General features: G+C 40.3%; 1 long non-coding RNA gene across 1 annotated transcript in view; it reads right to left on the bottom strand.

Annotated features, from left to right (window-relative positions):
* Nucleotides 1-4,679: 4,679 nt before the first annotated feature.
* Nucleotides 4,680-14,582, bottom strand: part of LOC141584977 (uncharacterized) — a 46,406-nt gene continuing 36,503 nt past the window's right edge. Inside the window, exons 3-4 of the long non-coding RNA XR_012518260.1 lie at nt 9,811-9,880; nt 4,680-5,584 (exon numbers count right to left, since the gene is read on the bottom strand). This is a non-coding gene — a long non-coding RNA (uncharacterized LOC141584977). The remainder of the gene's footprint in view (nt 5,585-9,810; nt 9,881-14,582) is intronic.

The following is a 14,582-nucleotide window of genomic DNA, read 5'->3' as shown; positions in this document are numbered from 1 at the left end:
ACAGTAAAGAATGTTCAACATCTTTAGTCCTTAGGGAAATGCAAACCAAGACCAATGACTGTTAGGATACAGTGAATTATTGTGCTTAAAGGTTTAATTCAGAAATACAGGTAAATAATGACTTTCTGTTTCTGGATAGCTGTGTCATGATTGCTTGGGCAGAGTTAAGAGATGGCTGTCCAAGACATAGTCCAGTAGAATGCAAAGAGTTTGGAAATGAGTTAATAGAGTTTGATTGTGTAAAAACTCCTCCATCTTACCCAGTCATTTCCACACACTCTCAATATGGCTACCACTAGGCTATATTCTCCCATTCAAAAATGATGCCATTTAAGAAACCAACTAATTCAACTCATCCCAATTATTGAAAAAGCTTTTTTCAAACTGCAAAATTGCAAGCAAGGAGGAAATCAAACATGAAAGATGATGCATCACAGAACAAAAGGAGCAGCTGCAAACGTTCTGAGCCCTGGCTCCCATGTGACTTTCCTGTCAACTCTGCTTTCTTAAATGGCCAGAAAAGCTACTTCATGGGGAAAAATGTATTTCTGCAAATACGTTCATGCTTCTATGTGATTTGTATTACTTTTTATTTTCATTATCAATGCAATGTCTGTTTTTTCCATGTTATTAATAGTTATGTCTCTAAATTAAGAAAAATGAGTTTGAACATAGGAGATAATATCCAGTGCAACATTTCATGCACCATTTAAATGAGCATGAAATCATTCTTGTAAACAAAAATTTCTGTCACTAGGTAACTGAGTTGTTCATCTATCACCCACATGTGATGCAGCCTCTCTTTATGTCTATTGTGTCAGCTAATTATTTATAGTGCTCTCTTGTCACTCTTTGAAATGCCCTAAAGTGGATAATACATTATTTTACCATTCTAATTAGAAGCTTCTTTCAGGTCCTTTACCTAAAAAAAATTTTTTTTAATTTGATTTTTTTTTTTTTTTTTTTTAAGAGATGGAATCTTGCTCTGCTGCCCCAGCTGGAGTGCAGTGATGCCATCTTGGCTCACTGCAACCTCCGTCTCCTGGGTTCTAGCAATTCTCCTGCCCCAGCCTTACAAGTAGCTGGCATTATAGGTGCACACCAGCATACCCGGCTAATTTTTTATATTTTAATAGAGATGGGGTTTCACTGTGTTACCCAGTCTGGTCTCAAACTCCTGAGCTCAGGCAATCCACCCACCTCGGCCTCCCAAAGTGCTAGAATTACAGGCATGAGCCACCACGTCCAGAAGGTCCTTTACTTTCTTGGTGTATTAATAAATCACTTAATTTAAGATGCTTTTCAGAGTCCTGTTGGCTGAAAATGATAAGGAGTGCATCCCCTGGCCACATGCCCATGTGCCCTTGGATTTGTGCTCGAGTGTAGAAGGGAGATGGGATAAGGCTGGGATGGTGGTATTGGGAGGTAGCACCCATTAGGTCTGTTATTCACACATGGGACTAAGTGCTGGGGTGACTTCAGGCTGGCCAGACTACTGTGCTTAGCGTCCTGGAAACACATACCACATGTTTATATTTGTGTCAATGTTCATGCATAGAGTTTTCCATTTTTCTTAAAGAAAACAAACAACAGCAAAAAAGATGAACATTTTAGTTACTTAAAAACTGAGCATGCTATTTGCTACCCATGCAAAATAATGTATACCTTCGAGGATTCAGTGTTGAGATTCTCCTACCTGCTTAGCTACAAGAAGAAGGAAATCTCCTGGACATTACAATTGAAACCTGTTTAGAGCAGTTAAACTGCTTCCTGATAGCCCAGGGTCTCCTTCGTCCACCAGTTCTTAAGGCAGAGGAAGCCCCTGTAAGAGTTAAAGAAAGAGGAAAGAAAGAATGTGTTAAAGAATATATTATGAGTAAACTCTGAAAATGTTGTTTATCCAAAAAAAAAAAAAAACAAAGAAAGAGGAAAGAAACATAGAACGTGACCTGGCAGTTAAAGATAAGTTTGCTTTAGATAAAAACCTGCGAGAGGCTTCTGGCTGTTTTTTTTTTTTTTTTTTTTTTTGTCAGGAGTACCTTCTCTTACAGACTAAAAGCATATATTGGTTTTAGGATGAGGAGCTTATTATAAGCTTGGAATGTTCCTGTGTGTAAGAGAAGTTTTATGGTAGGGTTGGAAGGTCTCTGGGAGGAGGAGAGTTTATCTTGAGGCAGACATCTTTCCGGCAGTACAGGGGTTACTTTGGGGCTGGCCTTTTCCTGGCCAGTAGGGGTTTCTCTTGGGGCTAGCATATTTTCAGTTAGGGAGGAGTTTGGAATCTTTTTGGTCAGAGATGTTTTGTGATTTATGGTCATGCTGACCTCAGCCATTAGGCTTATGCCCTTTGGGTTTTGGCAGTTGTTTATTAAGGTGAACTTTAGAATGAGGAGCTTGTCCAAGATGGTGATGCTCCTGCTGTATCAGTCCCTAAGTCTGCAGAGACCCCAGAGGGAACTTAGTTTCACTGACCTGTCTCTGTTGCCTGAGAGTGGAATGCCCTGCCTTGAGTACCACTTCTCTTCAGGCCTCTTAAGATTCACAGAGTCTGTGTTCCATGCCTGGTGCTCATGGGAGGTGGAGGACTCAACATTGCTGATGTTCTGGAGGGTCAACCATAGAGGAACATGAGTGACAAGGAAAGAACAGCATCTGAAAGTGGACCAGTCCATCTGCTCTGATTTGTGTCCCTTCCTATTCATTCCAGAGGTCTCTTAGAAAGAACCACACATATCTTGAGGCTCCCAGCTTAAAACCCTTTGGTGTTCTTCATCACCTTCACTCTGCATACCAGTCCTGCCCACCTCTCCAGCCACATGCCCACCCTCTGCCCCTCATCCCTCACCTGGCACGCTGGCCTTTCTCCTCTTCCTTAAACACATCAGGCTTTTACTTAACCCATAACCCCCAACATGCCCTTCTCTCTTTTTTTTTTAAATATATATTTTATTGTGTTTTAGGTTTTGGGGTACATGTGAAGAACTTGCATAGGTACATACATGGCAATGTAATACAGGAGCACCCTGATACATAAAGCAAGTTCTTAATGACTTACAGAGAGACTTAGACTCCCACACAATAACAATGGGAGACATTAACACTCCACTGTCAGTATTACACAGATCAACGAGACAGAAAATTAACAACGATATCCAGTACTTGAACTCAGACCTGGACCAAACAAACGTAATAGACATTTACAGAACTCTCCACCCCAAATCCACAGAATATACGTTCTTCTCAGTACCACATCACGCCTACTCTAAAATTGACCATGTAATTGGAAGTAAATCACTCCTTAGCAAATGCAAAAGAACAGAAATCATAACAAACAGTCTCTCACACCACAGTGCAATCAAGTTAGAACTCAGAATTTAGAAACTAACTCAGAATCACACAGCTTCATGGAAACTGAACAACTGGCTCTTGAATGTTGACTGGACATGCCCTTCTCTTTGCTTGGAGAACCCTTCAATCCTCTGTCCTGTCTAACTTCTTTCACTGAGCTAAACCGTATTCATCTTCCTGGTCTCAGATTAAGCGTCTATTCCTTAGAGACCCCACCTTGACCATTCCTACCCTAAAAAGTAATTGAGTTGGATGGCAGAGCACAGAGGATGTTTAGGTCAGTGAAGCTACTGTGCGTGACACTGTCATGCTATATACATGGCACTCTACATTTTTCCCAACCCAGAATGTACAACACCAACCGTGAACCCTAATATATAAATTGTGAACTTTGGGTGACAGTGACGTCTTACTACAGGTTCATTCATTGTAACAGGTGTCCCGTTCTGGTGTGGATGTTGATAGTGAGGGAGGCTGTGCATGTGGCGGGGCAGGGAGTATTAAAGAAATCTCTGTACCTTCATCTAAATTTTGCTGTGAACCTAAAACTGCAGTAAAAAATTTTTTATTCTATTACAATGAAATGTAAAGCCAAACCACCAAGAGTAAACGAACAAGCTAACAACAGGAAAAAAAAAAAAAGGAGTGGAGCGGGGAGCTCCAGTGTGCTGTTACTTGGCTTTCGTTTTTGTCAGGGTGGGAATGCTTGATCATCAGACTACCCAGTGCTGGGCACAGAGTAGAGACCCATGGAGCTAGGCTTCAAAAGGGGTCACAGATTTTTATCCTCACTTAGTCACCCACCTTCGCGAATGATTTTCCCTTTCCTTCTAATCAAAGGGGAAATCTATTCATTCACATCTCTAATCTCAAGTTGGAACTGAGAATTGCTTTAATCAATAGTAAGTTAGTAAGTGTCACTTAAGTGGGGTCAGAAAAGTGCTTCCTTTTTAGAACTTGCCCTCTCTTGCTGCTCTCGGGAAGCCTGCCATGGTCACCCCTGAACAGGCTTGAGCTAGCCTGTTGGGTGATGAACGCACTTCCTATGACCCCCTATCTCCTCTGCCTGGAGCAAGCACCCACTGCCTGACACGTAACTACACTGCTGAACCCCCAGTGACTGGAAACACATGAGTAAACCCATCTCAGCAGAAGCTAGACCAAATTCCCAATGTACAAAATTGTGAGCAATCAAATAATTCTACTTAAAGCTACTTTGTTTGCACACAGTCTATTATGCAGGAAAACCCAACTGACATACATAACAAATATTTGTGGAACGAATGAATGAATGAATAATGGTCTCCAAACTTACAAAAAACTAGACATCTGTGTCTGTGTATTTATTTTTACACATATAAGGCAACATAGATATTATACATATGCATTCCCTTCTGGTAAAAATTAAGAAAGTATAGCTCTCTCTATTAAATACTCATTTTGTCAGTAGGTTTTTATGGATATTGCCTTACTAAAATTATTAGCATAGGTATTTCCAGTTGAAAAGAACCTGGAATATTGCCAATTCCAGCACCCAGAATTTAGTGGTGAAGAAACTGAGGCCAAGAAAGGATTGAGGATATGCCTTAGGTCATGCAGTCATCAGCAATCACTGGGGCTTCAATGCAGAGCCTGGAACATGCAGTCAGCAAGACTCTAAGAGGTGAGGAACAGGGTAACTTCCCAGAGTTCCACAGGATAAAAAGTCAGCACAACTCACTCTTGGGAAAATGCATTTCTGGGTGACTTCGGGAGGCCTTGGAGGAAGTTTGCAGATCAAAAGAGTGAATGCGGTGGTGATAATGGTGTTGGTGGTGAGGGTAGTACTGGTGACTCTGTGTATGTTCATGCTCTTACCTTGAAACTTGTGGAAGCCAGTGCAGAATGAGACATTATTCAGGAGAGAGGAAATGGGCATCCCTGCTGCCACATGATTGCAGGTAAAGTCACTTATTCCATTTTCCTGTGTTCTTAACATCTTCTACAAATGCAGACTTGATGCCAGGTGCAGAAGAATCAATATCATTGCAAGAGAAAAAAAAAGTATTAGGACAAGAAGAAAAACAGATGGTCACTAGAATGAGTTGATTTTGTAAGGTTTTTGTATGCATGCAATATTATCAAGTCAGGTAATGTTTTGCTAACTTCTTTTATCTGCCTTTATCTCATTCTCTTTAGATGTTCTACATTTGATCTCCACTTTCTTTCAGGAGAAATAATTCTGATAACTCATGTCCTGAAAAATAAGTTACAGAAGCCTACAGTGTGAAATTTTGATTTGTCCATGTGCATCATTTCCACAGGTTCTCTACTTAGGTATACATTGTTAATAAAAAAGATTTTTTCTGCTCTTTTCCCTCTTTGGTAGACTTTTACATTTCTTATTTTTTTTTTTAGTATATAGAAAGCATAGGAGAATGTGAACACGGAAAAGTCAAACTATAAGTACTCACACATCGGCATGTTTCTTTATAAATTATCATGATTTAAAAATAAACATAAGAAACCTTTTACAAGAAACAAAAACTGTAATTAATAGAAATTGCAGCCAACTGCTTACCCAATTCCCCTCCTTCCAGAAATAGAAAGGAGAGAGTGGAAGAGTGAGATAATTTTTTTTTCAAAAAAAATTATCATAATTTTTTAATAGGTGTTTTGGAAACAGGTTGTGTTTGGTTACGTGGATAAGTTCTTCAGTGATGATTTCTGAGATGTTAGTGAACCCATCACCCAAGCAGTACACACGGGGTATATAGTATAGACCTTTGTCTCTTACCCCCCACACTCTTTCTCCCAAGTCCCGAAAGTCCATGGTATCATTCTCATGCCTTTGGATCTGCACAGCCTAGCTCCCACTTATGTGTGAGAGCACACGACGTTGATTTTCAATTCCTGAATTATTTCACTTAGAATAATGGTTTCCAATTCCATCCAGGTTGCTGCAAATGCCATTATTTTATTGATTTAAAAAATTTCTAGTAGACAATTTCTTTGGGGCGGGGTAGTTGCTTTATATCCGTAGTTATTTAACATTTTACTGAAGTCTTACTCCAGCCTGCCTGGCCTATGTCTTGGCTAATCAGCATAAGGTCATCTTAAATTAGTCATCTGGGCTGGGCGCAGTGGCTCATGCCTGTAATCTCAGCACTTTGGGAGGCCAAGGCAGGCAGACCACGAGGTCAGGAGATTGAGAGCATCCTGGCTAACACAGTGAAACCCTGTCTCTATGAAAAACACAAAAAGATTAGCTGGGTGTGGTGGCACACACCTTTAGTCCCAGCCACTGGGGAGGCCGAGGCAGGAGAATCGCTTGAACCTGGGAGGTGGAGGTTGCAGTGAACTGAGATCGCACCACTGCACTCCAGCCTGGGTGATAGAGCAAGACTCCATCTCAAAATAAATAAATAAATAAATAAAAATCCCTTTGTAGGAGTCAGGAAGTATTGAGTCCTAAAAATAGCAAAGTGGTGTCCAGATTGAAAGCAACTGGAGATGCCATTGGCTAATGGATTACTGGTTTCAACAGAAGAGTCAGAATTAGAAGATAAAGATTTGACTAGTGGAAAATTTTAGAGTGGCTTGGAAGGCTATATCAGAGAGAAAGAGCACCATAAAGAGCTATCTGCTGAATATTGCTTTCCCTGGGACACGGCAGAGTACAGGCACAAAAGGTATAAACAGGTGGCCACGGGGGCATGCCATAATACAGAACAACGGCCCTAAACTCCATCAGGAGCGAATCAGAGAAACCCGGTATGACTCATTGCTTCTGCATCTTACAGTTGGGCTGAAATTCTACATTTCTGTACCCAGCAAATGTTCTTTGAAATTAATTTTACGTTTTAGTAAAATATAGGACAATGACCTAAACTCCATCAGGAGTGAATCAGAGAAACCCTGTCTGACTCTTTGCTTTTGCATGTTATAGTTAGGGTGAAATTTTACATTTCCGTGTCTGGCAAATATTCTTTGAAATTAACTTTACATTTTTGAAATTTTGCTTATTTGTATCTGGTGAATATTCTTTGAAATTTTACATTTCTTAGAAACTAAAGACACTGCTGTTGTTGGAGAAAATACTGTATGACTGCATTTTTAGGTTTATATTTGTTTGAGAAATGCTACTAAAATATAAATCATTTTTTTTCTTGGTGGTAGGATATGGGTGATTGTATTAGGCCATTCTTATGTTGCTATAAGGGAATACCTAAGGTTGGGTAATTTATAAAGCAAAGAGATTTAATTGGCTCATGCTTCTGCAGGCTGTACAAGTATGGCACCAACATCTGTTCAGCTTCTGGGAGGCCTCAGGAAGCTTCCAATCACAGTGGAAGGTGAAGGAGGAGCAAGTAACATCGTATGGTAAGAGCCAGAACAAGAGAGTAAGGGGTGGAGATGTCCCAGACTTTTTTTAAAAATATATATTTTATTGTGTTTTAGGTTTTGGGGTACATGTGAAGAACATGCAAGATCGTTGCACAGGTACATACGTGGCAGTGTGGTTTGCTGCCTTCCTCCCCTTCACCTATATCTGGCATTTCTCCCCATGTTATACCTCCCCAACTCCCTACCCCCTGCTATCCCTTCCCTAGTTCCCCCCAACAGACCCCAATGTGTGATGCTCCCCTCCCTGTGTCCATGTGTTCTCACTGTTCAACACCCACCTATGAGTGAGAGCATATGGTGTTTGATTTTCTGTTCTTGTGTCAGTTTGCTGAGGATGATGGTTTCCAGGTTCATCCATGTCCCTACAAAGGACACGAACTCTTTTTTTTTTATGGCAGCATAGAATTCCATGGTGTATATGTACCACATTTTCCCTGTCCAGTCTATCATCGATGGGCATTTGGGTTGATTCCAAGTCTTTACTATTGTAAACAGTGCCGCAATGAACATTCATGTGCATGTGTGTCCTTATAATAGAACGATTTATAATCCTTTGGCTATATACCCAGTAATGAGATTGCTGGGTCAAATGGAATTTCTATTTCTAGATCCTTCAGGAATCGCTACACTGTCTTCCACAATGGTTGAACTAATTTACACTTTTAAATAACCAGATCTCGTGTGAACTAGAGGAGTGTGAACTCACTTATCACCAAGGGGATGGTGCTAAACTATTCATAAGGGATTGGGCCTCCATGATTCAATCACTTTCACATCCATTATTCTGGCCTCCATGATTCAATCTCCAATTTTCATGTAAAAATGCCATTCCCAGGGTTCAAAGGTCAACAGGAGATTTGGTGGGGACAAACATCTAAACCGTAACAATGAGTTTAACTTTTATTTATGTTTTTAAAAATAATCTGTATGTTCTGATTATTCTAAAGTGATTGTATGGTTGTATTTCACATAATTGAATACATTTATAACAAAAATTGAATGGTTTTAAAATGTGAAATGTCATTAGTTTGAAAATGAGTCTGCAGGGTTATCCTCCAGCAGGGGAACGTTCTCACACATACCTTGTTATTGTGCTTGTTATCGCGATTCAGTCTGATGGGAGGATGACACCTTTCACTACTGTGATTAGCTCGTGTCAATTTATACTCACTCTGGCTCAGATTCATAACTCACAGAGACATGCTTCCTCCCCACTCCTTAAAATCACTGAGGGCATGAATCATAGCTATGTACCATCCTGATTTAGGGCATATTTGTGGCAGAAATGCATGAATGAATATGATGATTATTTACTTATGAACCTAATCAGAGATTCAGGTATCAATCTTCTCAGGATGAATTCAGATGAACTTGGTTCAGAAGGAATAAATTACAGGGCAAGTCCATTTGCGATGCACATGCATTATACACAGATGTTGTTTTCACTGTATTCTGACTGCCATAATACATGAATTTTGCATGATTCTATTTTTAAGAGTATAGTTGTTAAATTGCCAAATTTATAATTTTAGATGTTTTTTCCAATTTGTTTTTGTTTTGAGACAGAATTTCCCCCTGTCACCCAGGCTGGAGTGCAGTAGTGTGATCTCACTGCAACCTCTGCCTCCCAGGTTCAAGTGATTCTCCTGCCTCAGCTTCCCTCGTAGCTGGGATTACAGGTGCCCACCACCATGCCCGATTAATTTTTGTATTTTTAGAAATCACCATGTTGGCTAGGCTGGTCTCGAACTACTGACCTCAAGTGATCCAACTGCCTCAGCCTCTCAAAAGCCTGGGATTATAGGCATCAACTACAGAACCCAGATGTTTTTCCAATTTGAAATGACCACCTGAAACTTTTTGTAATGACCTCAAAATATGACTTATCATTAGATGATCAGATTTTAAAAGGGCTAGAAAACTCAAGAGGTAACAATGAAATAACTATTTTTAACATAAAATAATTTCCTCCTCACCCATCTGGCTCAGATTTCCTAGGTGATCTTGAAAGAATCTTTGCTTTAGAAGCAAACTTTAACAATGATGTTCCTATCATTTAACACTTAAAAAAACTACCTTTTGATTTTAATGAATTGATGTATCTTTTTGATGGTAGTTTCTAACAGAGACAAGGAGCTTTATTCTTCTGGCAAGACAAAATGAGGATAATTTTTACCTCTAGGAAAAATAGGGGTACAGTTTTAAAATGCATAAAAAGCAATTTTTTTTTGAGATAGGGTCTCACTCTGTCTTCCAGGTTAGAGTGCAGTGGTGTGATCTCCACTCACTGCAATCTCAACCTCCTGTGCTCAAGTGATCCTCCCACCTCAGCCTCCTCAGTAGCCTGAACTACAGGTGTGTACCACCACATCCAGCTACTTTCTGTATTTTTGTAAAGATGGGGTTTTGCTCTGTTGCCCAGGCTGGTCTTGAACTCCTGGGCCCAAGTGATTCACCCACCTTAGCCTCTCAAAGTGCTGGGATTACAGATGTGAGCCATGGCGTCTGGCCTAGCAATTATTCTGAACTGCCATATACTTTTCTTTTTGAGGACAAAGTCAGTTTTGGACTTAATTTATGTTTATTTTAAAATAATATTTTTCTACTTTTTCTTTCTCACCTTAAGTGCCAGAAAACTAGAGCTGAAAAGTCTTCAAATCTATCGATCTCCTGTGTTTTTCACTGTTTATTGTCTCTTCAACAGCACTCTCCCCCTTCCTTCTACGACCAGGACTCTGATTTGACCCGGCTGCCCATGTTTCCAGTGCCAGGAGATAAACGAAGTCAAACCTAGGCCACTCATGACAAATGTGTCTCCTGAATGACTGGTCTAGGCACAAGCACGTGACCCATTTGTAGACAATAAGACAGGAGAGGAAGTCTTAAAGCACTGGAAATATTTTTCTCCTTAACACATGGAAAGTAGTCACACCCGTAAAGACCTTTAGCAACGCTCATATTCCATCCTGCTTTGTGGGAAGCACAGGATGGTGCCTGAATCTGAGGCAGCCATCTAGGGACCATGAAAGACTAAGCATTAAATAAGCTAGAGAAGGCAGGAAAGGATGGGAGAGGCCCTCCTGGAATTTCCAGGTCAACCCTGAGAACGTCCACCATGGTAAGCAAAAAAATGCCCTATCAAAGATGCCCGTGTTCTAATTCCTAGGACTTCTAGACCACTTCCCCCATATAACTGAACCTCTGTGGAATTGCAGGATCCATGGAAGAAAGATGAAAACAACTGTTTATGTAAAAGACATAGTAAGTGTACTAAAATCACAGAGGGATCACTTAATAGTAGGATCTGAAAAATTAACTTCTGTGGGAAAAATACTATACACAGTTTTAAAATCAAATTGATACTGTCTTGGTGCCATTTTTAAAAATCAGAACAGAATTCTAAATCTGCAAATCTGCCAACCCTGTAAGTATTGTTTTATGATAGAGTATGGTAAATTTTTTATTTTATACTTTTGAAACAATGGATAAATACAGTTTCTGTAGTCTATATGTTGAATTATATTTAAAGGCATGTGTATGTTGTATACACTATAATTACATTTCCCATATATTATGTCATTAAATCTTTACAAAAACCTGCTTTAGGTATCATATTTCCTAGTTAATTTTAATGCCCAAATGCTTATTATCTAGAAAATGTCAGAAATTTTTTTCTGTAAAGAGCCAGAGAGTAAATATTTTATGGTCTCTATTACAAATCCTCAATTCTGCTCCTGCAGCAACAAAGCAGACTAAAAAACATATGTAAATCAATGGGTGTGGCTATATTCTAATAAAAACTCATTTGTAAAAAAATAAGCAACTCCCCCAGGCCTCAGTTTGCCAAACCCTAATCAAGGTAACTTATTCCACATTCATTTGTGTATGGTGATCTCGTATGTATGGTGATCTTGTATTCTGCCACCTTGCTGAACTCACTTATTACTTTTCATCTTTTTTGGTATGTTTCTCCAGGATTTTCTACATAGACAATTAAATACACACCACTAAGTGAAAGAAACCAGACTCAAAAGATCAAATACTGTGTGACTTCACTGCAAAAGGCAAAACTCCGGGAACAGAAAATCGAGCCGTCGCTGTCAGGAGCTGGAGTAGGGCATGGGGTCGATTACTAAAGGGGATGAGGGGAGTTTTGGAGGGGTGAAACTAACCCCACACTGCGTGGAATTAGAAGACAGGAGGCTGCCAATCACAGAACGTCTATTTTTGGCTACAGAAAGTCTGTTTTTGTGTTTCCTCTTTCGGTATTTCTCAAGTTGTTCACCCTAAATACGTGTAGTATGCAGGCAGTTTAGTTCATTTTCATCATTGTCTCATGTTTTACAATCTCTTCCTTGATTGACCAAGTTTAAAAGGGGGTGGTGCAGCAGTGCTGTTTGTGTTTGGTTTTGTTTTTAAATCTTTGAAGTAGAACCCTTATAAAGCTCATGCGTGCTGAGCAGGCTGGCTCAGTCCTCCACCTTCGTATGTCTATATTGTTTCTGTAAACCAAAGGTAAAATTCTAAGCTCCCAAACTGACCGAGAGGTCTTGGCCGAGAGGACCCCAGAGAAATCTGAAAAACACAGTTCTCTATCAGGATGTGACAGAAGGTAGGACACTCTTTTCTATATTCTCTTTTGCAGTTTAGGCAAATCTGACCAGTGTTAATGTTAAAATAGAGACTGTATGACCTACAAAACAAATTGTCTGTGGCAATAAGATACCAAATTGTAAACAAGTCAAAAGGCCAGGCAAAGTAAAGAGTTAAATCGTGCTCGCAGGCCACCAGCCTTGCTACATGTCATCTGTGTATTAGAATATTTCCACTTTGGAGGGCCAAGGCGGTGGATTGCTTGAGCCCAGGAGTTTGAGATTAGCCTCTATAAAAAACTACATCTCTATAAAAAAATACAAAAATTAGCTTGGCATAGTGGCACATGCCTGTAGTTCTTGCTACTCAGGAGGCTGAGGTGGGAGGATAGCTTGACCCCAGGCTGCAATGAACTGTGATTGTACCACTGCACTCCAGCCTGAGAGACAGCAAAACCTTGTCATAATAACAAAACAAACAAACAACAACAACAACGAAATCTTTTTTTTCTAGACCTCACTTTGTAAACAGAGCCTTACTCCTTTGATCCATAACAAACTGAAGACTCTCTGTAGAGTCTTCCACCTATAACCTGTAACCAACCCCACTTGAAACTATCCCACCTTTTTGGGGTGAACATATGTACATCTTCCAGGTGTTGATTTATGTCTTTTCCTATTAACTCCTGACTCCTTGAAATGTAAAAAATATACTTTAATTCAGGCAGGGCATGGTGGCTCATACCTGTAATCCCAGCACTTTGGGAGGCTTAAACAGGCAGATCACCTGAGGTAAAGAGTTTGATACCAGCCTGGCCAACATGGTGAAACCACTTCTCTACTAAAAACACAAAAATTAGCCAGGGGTGGTGGCATGCACCTGTAATCCCAGCTACTTGAACGGCTAAGGAAGAAACCTGCTTGAACCTAGTAGGCAGAGGTTGCAGTGAGCTGAGATTGTGCCACCGCACTCCAGCCTGGGTGACAGAGCAAGACTCAGTCTCAAACAACAACAACAGCAACAACAGCAAAAACAACAAACATGACTGCCTCCACTGAGACTGTGGTTACTGGGGCCATAGTCACTCACACTGACTCAGAATAAATTGGTTTAAAATATTTTACAGAGTTTGATCTTTCTTTCTCTCCTTCCTTCTTTCCTCTTTCTTTCTTTCTTTTTCTTTCTTCTTTCTTTCTCTTTCTTTTTCTTTCTTTCTTCTTTCTTTTCTTCTTTCTTTCTTTTCTTTTTTCTTTCTTCTTTCCTTCTTTCTTTCTCTCTCTCTCTGTCCTTCCTTCCTTCCTTCCTTCTTTCCTTCTTTCCTTCTTTTTCTTTCTTTGATGGAGTCTTGCTCTGTCACCCAGGCTGGAGTGCATTGGCACGATCTTGGCTCACTGCAACCTCCACCTCCCTGGTTCAAGCAATTCCCCTGCCTCAACTTCCCAAATAGCTGGGATTACAGGCACATGCCACTGCCTGGCTATTTTTTTTTCTTTTTTTCTTTTTCTTTTTTTTTTTTTTGAGTAGAGACAGGGTTTCACCATGTTTGCCAGACTAGTCTCGAACTTTTGAGCTCAGGCAATCAGCCCACCTAGGCCTCCCAAAGGGCTGGGATTACATGTGTAAGCCACCACACCCAGCCTTGGTTTTTCTTTAACATTTTCATTCTCGGAGGATCCACGGGAACCTGTGTCAGTAATTCCCGAAGCCTATTCTGGAGTTTTATGGAATAAGCCCTATTGGCTCCATGTAGAATGACCCAACAGCAGCTAATAAAACATAAACACAGAGTCTTCTCTCCACCCAGGGTGCAGCCCCACACCTATCAAGGCTCTGTTTGGGGAACGAAGCCAAGTCAATAAGCAACAACCTTCTTTGTCAGTTTAGATGAATGACACGTGTCAGTATCCTTCTACCTGGTTAAAACCAGAGAGTCATTTCCTCGTTTGGAGCAGTAGAAACAAAGGCAATTTTGAGCTACTGGAGTGTGAGATTTTGACTTCCTGTTAACACTGATTTCTTCTCAAGTTGCATCCTCATGCTCCTGTGAAGATGCTTAGATTGGTCTCCAAGAGGAACACACAGCAGGACCTTCATTTCATTTTCACAGAGCAAATTGAGGGCACTGTTGTGAGTGGATGACGTGGCAGCAGTGAGCTTTGCTCTCATTCCTGTGGGCTACGTTTGCATATGACTACAGAGGCTAGATGTGTGCAGTTACCCTTTCTGGAATGTAAATTTACCCAGGGGTTGCCAAT

The sequence above is a fragment of the Saimiri boliviensis genome, chromosome 7 (genome assembly GCF_048565385.1).
Source record: "Saimiri boliviensis isolate mSaiBol1 chromosome 7, mSaiBol1.pri, whole genome shotgun sequence".
NCBI lineage: Eukaryota > Metazoa > Chordata > Mammalia > Primates > Cebidae > Saimiri > Saimiri boliviensis.
This window is presented reverse-complemented; position numbering and strand designations above follow the sequence as displayed.